This window comes from Pipistrellus kuhlii, unplaced genomic scaffold, assembly GCF_014108245.1.
Source record: "Pipistrellus kuhlii isolate mPipKuh1 unplaced genomic scaffold, mPipKuh1.p scaffold_m20_p_14, whole genome shotgun sequence".
NCBI lineage: Eukaryota > Metazoa > Chordata > Mammalia > Chiroptera > Vespertilionidae > Pipistrellus > Pipistrellus kuhlii.
Genome location: NW_023425449.1, coordinates 33,976,007 through 33,984,973, shown reverse-complemented (window position 1 = coordinate 33,984,973; position 8,967 = coordinate 33,976,007). Strand labels below are relative to the sequence as shown.

General features: G+C 43.7%; 1 protein-coding gene across 8 annotated transcripts in view; it reads left to right on the top strand.

Annotated features, from left to right (window-relative positions):
• Positions 1–3,363: 3,363 nt before the first annotated feature.
• EYA1 (EYA transcriptional coactivator and phosphatase 1) overlaps positions 3,364–8,967 on the top strand; it is a 293,996-nt gene continuing 288,392 nt past the window's right edge. For 3 of the 8 annotated variants that reach the window (XM_036437131.2, XM_036437126.2, XM_036437127.2), the window contains exon 1: positions 3,365–3,578. The gene's annotated coding sequence lies outside the window, so the exon portion shown is untranslated. Of the gene's footprint in view, positions 3,579–8,967 lie in introns of all 8 variants that reach the window. The other 5 variants (XM_036437130.2, XM_036437125.2, XM_036437128.2 and 2 more) reach the window with 4 other exon arrangements.

Below are 8,967 nucleotides of genomic sequence, written 5' to 3'. Positions count from 1 at the left end.
TGGCTTCATTCTTGGCTGTTCCATATGGTCCAGTCCTCTCCCCCTGATGCTCAGGAGTAAATCTCCACCTAAGCTGGTGGGCCAGACCTTCCTCCTTCTTAAGGAAAACTCCCATTGGGTGCATTTGAAAGTGTTTCTATATGAAATTACATTGCCAAACCAAATAATAAAGGAATTTTTAAAAGAGCAAGGAAACATTTCTTTTGAATCAGGATTGGTCCTACATACCTAGCCTGTCAGTGTAGGCAGAATACAAATGCTCAAAGGTCTGCAGAACTGTTGGGTTTTGTCCTCTGCCTTCTGTGGGTCTCTTTTTGAGAGTCTGAATAGGACCCAGATTTAAACACACACTTCTGTCACATGTCCTGTGTTTATGTCATAAACCAGAGTATAATTCTACACTTAAATGATTTTTTTTGTTCCTTCCTGTGCAAAAACTTGGTCATTTCTTTATTGTACATAATGCAGGTTAGGAGAGCAGTTAAGATTAGCATTTTATGATATCTAAGTGGCTAAATGTTCTAAGTCCAGTTTAAACTAACAGATACATAATTGAGTCCTTATGGCATTTCCTAGTTACTCACATGGAAATTAAATATATATATATATATATATATATATATATATATATATATATACACACACACACACACACACACACACACACACACCAATACATGAATATGAACTCTCGTATATATTCTCAAAAGGATTATTATGAATATATGTTTTATTGGGTTTTGGTTTGGTGTTGCAAGGGACATTTAAGTTTTTATTGAAAATTTTTTCATACTTGCATTCACAGCCAATAAAAAAATTAAGTATATTTTATGTCAAAAATAAACCTGTCTTGGGTGGTACAGTGCATTTGCAGATTGTAACCCGATGGCCAGGCACGACTGCAAATCCACCCTGTATGCCTGTAACTGATTTGGGGCTTGGATTTCTGATTTGGCTGAGTGATGTGTAAAAACCTCAAGTAGTCAACAGCTCCCTATTGGCTGTGCATCTGAGGGGCTCAAGAGCATGTTTATTCCAGCAAGTGTCTGGGATACATTATACTCCATAAATTGGCTTCTGCTACTCCTGTTTTGGAGAAGATGAAGAATTTGTATACTGTACTAAAATAAATGTACTTTGCCCAAATAACAATTTCTCTTTTAAAAAAAAAAATTCTGAATATGACTCTATCTTCTGAAGCTTGGACTGCCAATATTTTAAACGTGTGGCATTTCTGAAAGGACAATAATGAAATAAATTCTCTGACCCTTCCAATTCAGAGGCTGGTTCAAATTCTAGAATTTTATCCAAAGGCCATATGAATTTGGATTTTGAGAGGTTAAAAAAATAAAATGGAAGGATATTTGGGTTGAGAGTTGTTCTACATATTTTTTTAAGGAAATACCAGGATCAAAGATCAAAAGACTCCCTGTATTAGTATATAAAAAAATATAGATTATAACTGATTTCTGGATTATAAAAATTGGCTTAAAATATGATTTTCAAATAAATACTATGCCTGTAGTCTTTGACAAGAGAAAACTTCTATTGCCTTCTGTGTTCTTAGCAGACACATATTTGGTAGTTTTTGGGTTCCTGTTGCTCCCTCCTTAAATGAAACTTTTTCATCACCTATGCTTTCAGAAACTCTGAGTTTAAATTAAAAAAATATATATATTTGTGAATGGGTAGAAAGGGTAAGCAGTGGATTCAAGAAGGCTAAGCCATCCTCATCAACTGGCTGATTTGGTTATGAGGTAATGTGGTCTTATTGAGTTAACATAATTTATCAGTGCATTGACTTGTATCAGAAGTCCTCTTCTCAGGACATATATGGCCTATTTTGAAAAGTGTCTGGGTCTGCATCCATCCATCAGTTTAGGATAAAAGAAAGACCAGTCTTTGTGTAGATCTCTGCCTATTTCCTGTGTACTGATCTCACTAGTATCACCAAATCTATAATCAGTGGTCTTTGAAGGTGAAGGATTAGGTCTCATTGTTCTGACTCTGACTTCGTGGTATCTAGCACAAATCCACAGATACCTGATGACTGATAGAGACCACAGGACAGCGTGTGAATCTGGCCCATCCTGAAAGGGTGTGTAGAATAATACCCATATTCATGCTGAGCTTTATACTCTCTGAGGCCCTTTTGCTTACATGATCTCATTTGATGTGACTAAGTGAGAGGGGGTGGGCACAGGATTTCATTTGAGAGGGGGAGACAAAGTGAAACTTTCTGAATGCTCATGGAGAAGTGATGAGTCCTTATAAGAGCAAATCATCAAGGTATTTGCATATCTGTCACTGCGTGTGATTGGATTCCCTAAATCGAGTAAGAGGAAGTTCCTAAAGAAGGGGCAGCTCAGATTACCGGCCTGTAATGGATGCTGGGTCCAATGCTGAAATACTTCCCAGGCCAAATCAAGGTTTTCTCTAGACCCCATTAAGTCAGATGCAGAGGGACCTGGGGAGTTACAGAACCTTCCTTCCCCTTTCCTCCCCAAAGGGGTTCCCGGGTGCAAAGAAAAGCAAAAATAAAAAATAAAAAAATTAGTATTAGGGATACATGGCACTTAATCCCAAATTACTGTTAACGATTTTGTTAATCCATGTGCCCCTCAGTTTCTCTAAATAGAAGTTGGATAACATAGCTTTAAAAGCACTTATAAAACAGTTGAATCCTGGTTGTTTGAACACAACACATTTCAGTCTGGTTGCTTATTCCTTTATATTCTCCACCCCACCAGAAGGAGGAAAAAAAAAATCCCCCTGTCACTCCACCTCCTGCGCACCTCGCTTGGCAGTGAACCGAGCACACCCCCAGACTCCCTCTGTTTAAACACGGGGATCCCCGTCACCCCGCGGGCCTGGGCGGCTGGGGGGAGCCCAGCCCTGCGCAGAGGAGCCCGCGGAGAGGCTGGGGCCCGGGGTCCGGGAAGGGGGTCCGGGAAGGGGGTCCTGGGAAGAAGGCCCCGGTGCTCTCAGAGCCACGGGGAGGGCGCCCCTCAACCCGGAGGCAGGGGCGCATTTAAGAAAGAAAGGAAGACACGCCGCCGCTGGCTCGAATTTCTCGAAGCCAGAGCCGTTTTTGCCCTCCACCCTGAGACAGACCCCCTCTTAGCGCTGCCCTGGCCATTACCCGTTTTCCGTTTGTTTTTGGAAGAACCGGTTCCTCTGCCCCGCGGAGTCGGGACACCCGTGCGCCCAGCTACCGGACTGGGTCGCCGGCCGCCCTCCCCGGAGCGCGCTCTCGCCACCTCCGTCCCCGGCAGAGCTCCCTCCCGCCCCGCCCGGGCTGCGGGCGGCGTTGGCCTCCGGCTGGATTGCGGTGACGAGGAGACTTTGTTGTGAAACCAAATCTGACCCTTTGGCTCCAAGGCAGGGCCCCGCGCCCGGGCCGCTGACGCCGCAGCCCCACCCGGGCCGGAGGGAGGGCGGCGATCGGAGCCCCGGCGGCCGAGGAGGGGGCGCAGCTGCCGCTGGCCCCGGAGGGAGCGATCGCCCACCCGCAGCCCGGCCCGCAGCCCAATCCGCCGCGCCTCGGAGCCGCCTGCCCCGGAGGACACCGCCGCCAGGTACGCAGAGCCACCTGGATGGGCGCCCTGGGCGCGCGCAGCCAGGGGACCCCGTCGGGGCCAGTGGCGGGGACCCACCAGAGGTTCCCCCTGGCCCGGCAGGCTTGGGGCGCTGCACGTGCAGGGACCCGTTTGTTTTCCTCTGGGGAAGTGGTGACGGATAGGGACGTCGGGGGACAGAGGGGAGGGAGGTCATCTTGACCTTATTCGATGTGGTGATTGCGGGCTTGGACGTGTGCTGGCGCGCCAAGACCAGCAATGGGCAGCTCCTGGGGGCGGCGGGGGCCAGCAGATACTATATGTGGCGCTTTCTAGCCACCCTGATTTCCTTCCGAAGGTCAGAGGGGTTCGGGTGGTGAGAATCAAAGAGGCAGCAGCGGCTGGGTGGGAGGGGTCAGGCAGGTCCAGGAATTGTTGTTTCTATGAATAATTAGGGAAGCAGTAAAAAATAAACGGGATCTTTGTTTTACCTTTGGTGGGGTTAGGGGGAAGAGGGAATACTGCACACAGTAGAAATCATTGTTGTTTTAATTGTTTTCTTTATGTTAGTGAAGACCCACCCAAATTTTTTGCTCTGGTAGCCTGACTGACTAATGCCAAGTGGGTAACTAATGCTAACGCCAGGCTTCTTGAAAAAAATTTGGGTGGGAGGAGCACTCAGACCTTTCAAGAAATGTGAATTGATAAGGGAAAAGAATCAGTGTCAAGTGTCTGCTCAGCACAGAGGATCCCAGCTCTGAGTGGTACCCGCAGGAATAAGGTAGGAGCTGGATGTCCGCCTAAGGAAGGCATCCTTCCATCCCGTCCAGAGTCCCTCATGCCCCAACTGCCCAGTGTCTCTAGCTCTGGGCTGTTCATTTGGCCAACCCTGGGAAACAGGCCATGTCCCAAGCATCTTGTAACAAGGATAAAGCAGGCTCCTGGAACATTGTGACCTAGTGCGCCTAGTGCTCTGATGGGGAAAACACAGGTGTGCAAGGCTTCCTGGAGGACAGGACTGGATGAGCCTGGGAGGCTGAGCAGGAGTCTCCATGGAAGATGTGCCCTACAGGCTCAGGGGAGCTGGCACCAGGGGCCCTGGAAGTAGGTTGTCATCATTGCAGGGGAGCGGGAGAGACCCGGGCTGCGGGAGGGATGTGCAGAGGTGGTAGCTAGGGCCAGATGGGAAAAGGCTTGGATGTCAGAACAAACAAGAGCAAATCAGAATGGTTCTCTGCTTGGGAGAGAGCAAAAATCTACGTTTCACATCTTGGAATATATGGAGGCCTTAGAGAGAAGGCAGAGAAACGTGCTTATTAAGATAAATGACAAAATAGGAACTCTAAGAAAATCTATTAATGGGATTATTTAGCCTAAAACAAAGCCCAGCCAGTGTTGCTGAGTGGCTGAGCATGGACTTATGAACCAGGAGATCATAGTTCCATTCCCAGTAAGGACACATGGCTGAGTTGCGGGCTCAATCCCCAGTGTGGGGTGTGCAGGAGGCAGCCGATCATCATTGATGTTTCTCTCTCTTCCTCTCCATTCCTCTCTGAAATCAATAATATATATATATATATATATATATATATATACACATATATATATGTATATATATATATAATTTTTTTAAAGTTGAAAGGTAATTAAAGAGAAGAAGCACTATAATAACAATATTGTTTTACTAATTGTTATTGTAGTAATCTGAAATGAAGCTTCTAAGAGTATCCTTAAGCAATTGACTTACATGATACTTTTTGGATATAAAAACTAGAGACAATTAATTATTAATTGCATTATATTTTATAATCTTTCATCCTTTGCAGAATTCTTACCATTTGCTCAACATACATTTATTGGACATATACTATATGTAGGACATATTTCCAATCAGCTCTATCCTACTAGATGGTATTAATGTAATTGTATAGGTGAAGAAGTAGACTCAGAGAAGGTAATTAATGTTCCCAGGATTACAGAGTTGTTAAGTGCCAGAGTTACCAACTTCAATTCCTATTCTCCTACCCTGTCTTCGGTAGTCTTTTTCTCTACCCTTTGACTCATCAGACTCGCTCTGTTTTTGGCTTTCTACACTTTATCATTTATATCAGTGACTTGAGAGAAGAAAGCTAAAATAATGGCTTTTAGGTTGGTGTGTTACAGGAAGCTGGACATCTGAATCACTGGCTTACAGAATGAGTCAAAGAAAATATTTGAGTGAACTAGGCAGAAACTCACAAAATGAGAATTTCACTGGGCAGAATCAATTCCTCAAACAGAGAACAGAGGGAAACAGGTCATTTTCAGAAGGGTTTGAATGTCCCTCAGCTCAGTAGCTGCCAGTGGTGTTTGGATCCAACTTAGTTCTGAGCAAAAGACATGTCCTGTGAAGGGACATCAGAAAGTTAAGAACTTGGTTTTTAGAAGATACTTTGGGCCTAGGAAGGAGAGCTCTTAGGGGATAGCATCATAATATTAAATATTTCAAGGACAATTCTGTATATGAGGATATTGAAATGTGTGTGTATTGGTGCAGAAGAGAAATTGAACCTAGAGAAGATGGATTTATTTCAGCTCCATATAAGGGAAAACCTCCTAAAGTGTAAACCTTCCAGCCATGGACCAGGTGGCTTGCCAAGCTGGTGAATTTCCATCCCCAGAGGTGTTCATGCCGAAGCAGGTGGGCTATCTGTCAAGGATGTTTTGGGAGATTCCTGCTTTGGAAATTTAGATTCCATAATTTCCTCCTGTGGGCCAGTCACAACCTCCCATGCCTTATATGTTTCTGTCGTGTTACATCACCCATGAACTGTTTTCTCATTGACCTGAAGGGAGACAGATTTCTTAAACTCTTCTAGTTTTGCACTAGTGTCAGCTGGCCTTTGATTTTTAAGGAAAGAGTGAAATTCAAAGAAACCCTGACTCAGTGCCTCTTTTCTGACAGCTTAATGCTTTCTCCATTACTGACTTTATTTTCCATGTTTTGACCTTGGAGACTACAGACCTACAGTCTTTTTTCATCAAATAACCCTTACTCTTGTCAAGAACCAACTAAAAAAGTCAGCATCCAGGAAATGAAATTGCTTTGCTAAACTTCAGTTGAAATTGTCAAGGATGAGGGAGGTAGTGGTGTTGGAGTAGAGCAGGGAAGCAGTTACTCTCTAGATTCTCCTAAACGGGCACATGAAGTAGCATTAATCCTGAGGTCTAATGAGGAGCTTAGGTCCCCTGTTCCACATAAATACACCATTGAGCTGGGCATGGAAGTTTATGCCTCCATCCATGGTTCAAATTGCCTTTGAATTTTAGTAGCAAAAACAAACAAACAAAAAAAGAAACAGCATAAGAGTCTAAAAAGTATGTTTTCACCTTATTTTGATAAGTGAAACTGCTTTTAAATTTTTGGACAGCTGAGCATATTATGGGCTAGGCACAGACCATGAACTTTCTGAATTTTTATTTTATTTTATTTATTTTTAAAAATATATTTTATTGATTTTTTACAGAGAGGAAGGGAGAGAGAGAGAGTTAGAAAAATCCACGAGAGAGAGTCATCAATCAGCTGCCTATTGCACGCCCCCTACTGGGGACGTGCCCGCAACCAAGGTACATGCCCTTGACTGGAATCGAACCTGGGACCCTTCAATTCACAGGCTGATGCTCTATCCACTGAGCCAAACCAGTTTCAGCTATTTTATTTTAAGTCTTTATTATTGAAAGTATTACATATGTCTCTTCCCCCCCCCCCCCCCCCATGAACGCCTCCTAACCATTCCCTACCCCACCCCACACCCACCCCAGGCCTTCACCATCCTATGGCCTGAGTCCATGGGTTATGCATACATGCATACAAGTTCTTTGGTTGATCTCTTCCCACTGACACTTTGACCAGGGTGTTACTGAAAACCAAACTTCCATTCACCATTCTGATTCAAGTCCTTAAGAATTAAAGCCTTTAGCATTGTATCAATGATCACCACTCAAACGAAATCCTCTTATTAAAGAACATTATATTCCGTTTATGCTTTACCTCTAAACCAGTGGTTCTCAACCTTTCTAATGCTGTGACCCTTTAATACAGTTCCTCACGTTGTGGTGACCCCCAACCATAAAATTATTTTCGTTGCTACTTCATAACTGTAATTTTGCTACTGTTAATGAATCATAATGTAAATATCTGTGTTTTCCGGTGGTCTTAGGCTCTACAGCAGTGGTTCTCAACCGGTAGCAAGGTCGCCTAAGATTACCGGAAAACACAGATATTTATGTTACATTTCATTAATAGTAGCAAAATTACAGTTATGAAATAGCAAGGAAAATAATTTTATGGTTGGGGGTCACCACAACGTGAGGAACTGATTTAAAGGGTCGCACGCAGCATTAGAAAGGTTGAGAACCACTGCTCTAAACCAAGAGTGTGTTCTTCAGCCTCTTCTTTACTTCTATACCTAAACCATGAACATGACTGGTTGTTGAACCTGTATCATTCACTCAAGCAGGAATGAATGTCACCTGCATTAGAGAGGAGTGTTAGTGGATGAACATCTAGACAAAGATCAGCACTAGCATTGTGCTCGATTTGGAGGGGCAAGGACTGTTATTCCCAACGAAGAAGGCAGCCACTGACCAAACAGGTTGTTGCCTTCTTGACTGTCCTGGAAAAAAAGACGTTGACAACTGGTAGGAAATGTGAGTTGTGGCACATTTGAAAAAATGTTATTAATTCTATGCAGCACTGAATTTTGACAATTATATAGGTCCATGTAACCACTACCATCAAGATATAGATTACTTCTAACCCCCCAGAAGTTCCTTGTGCCCCTCTGCAGTCCAACACCCTCCACCCCCACCCAAGTCTGGCTCCAGGTAACCACTCTTCTGCTTCATCCCTGTGGATGAGTTTTGTGGTGTATTTTTAACACTTTAAGAGGTATTTACTGGTAGGTCTTTCTAGGAAGAAGTAAAGAAGTAGATACTTCCTATCCCATCTTTTTCTTTTGAATAAAGTAAGAAAATCCATCAATTAGTTATAGTCACATACTTAATTTGCATCATAGCAAACATAACCATCGAATGGGACCCATTTAGTTTGTCACTAGTAGTTCTAGAGCACAAGTTATTCTGAAACAGAAACTGTAGTCTTAGTGAGATGAGCATGTATTTCTGTGATTCATTGTATCTGGCCACATCTCTGGAGGGGCTAGCAATGCCCTAAATTCACTAGATGCAGCAGAATTAATACACTAGCCTGGTGAAATATGAGATAACTTTACCACGTGTGATTATGTTTTAGATTACTTTCTCTCAGATGTCTGAATTGCCTCATTACCAATACGATTTATAGGTCTGTGGCTCTCAAGCAGTGTGCTAAGGCACACCCCTGTTCCTCAAATCCGTCGTGAGCATGCCA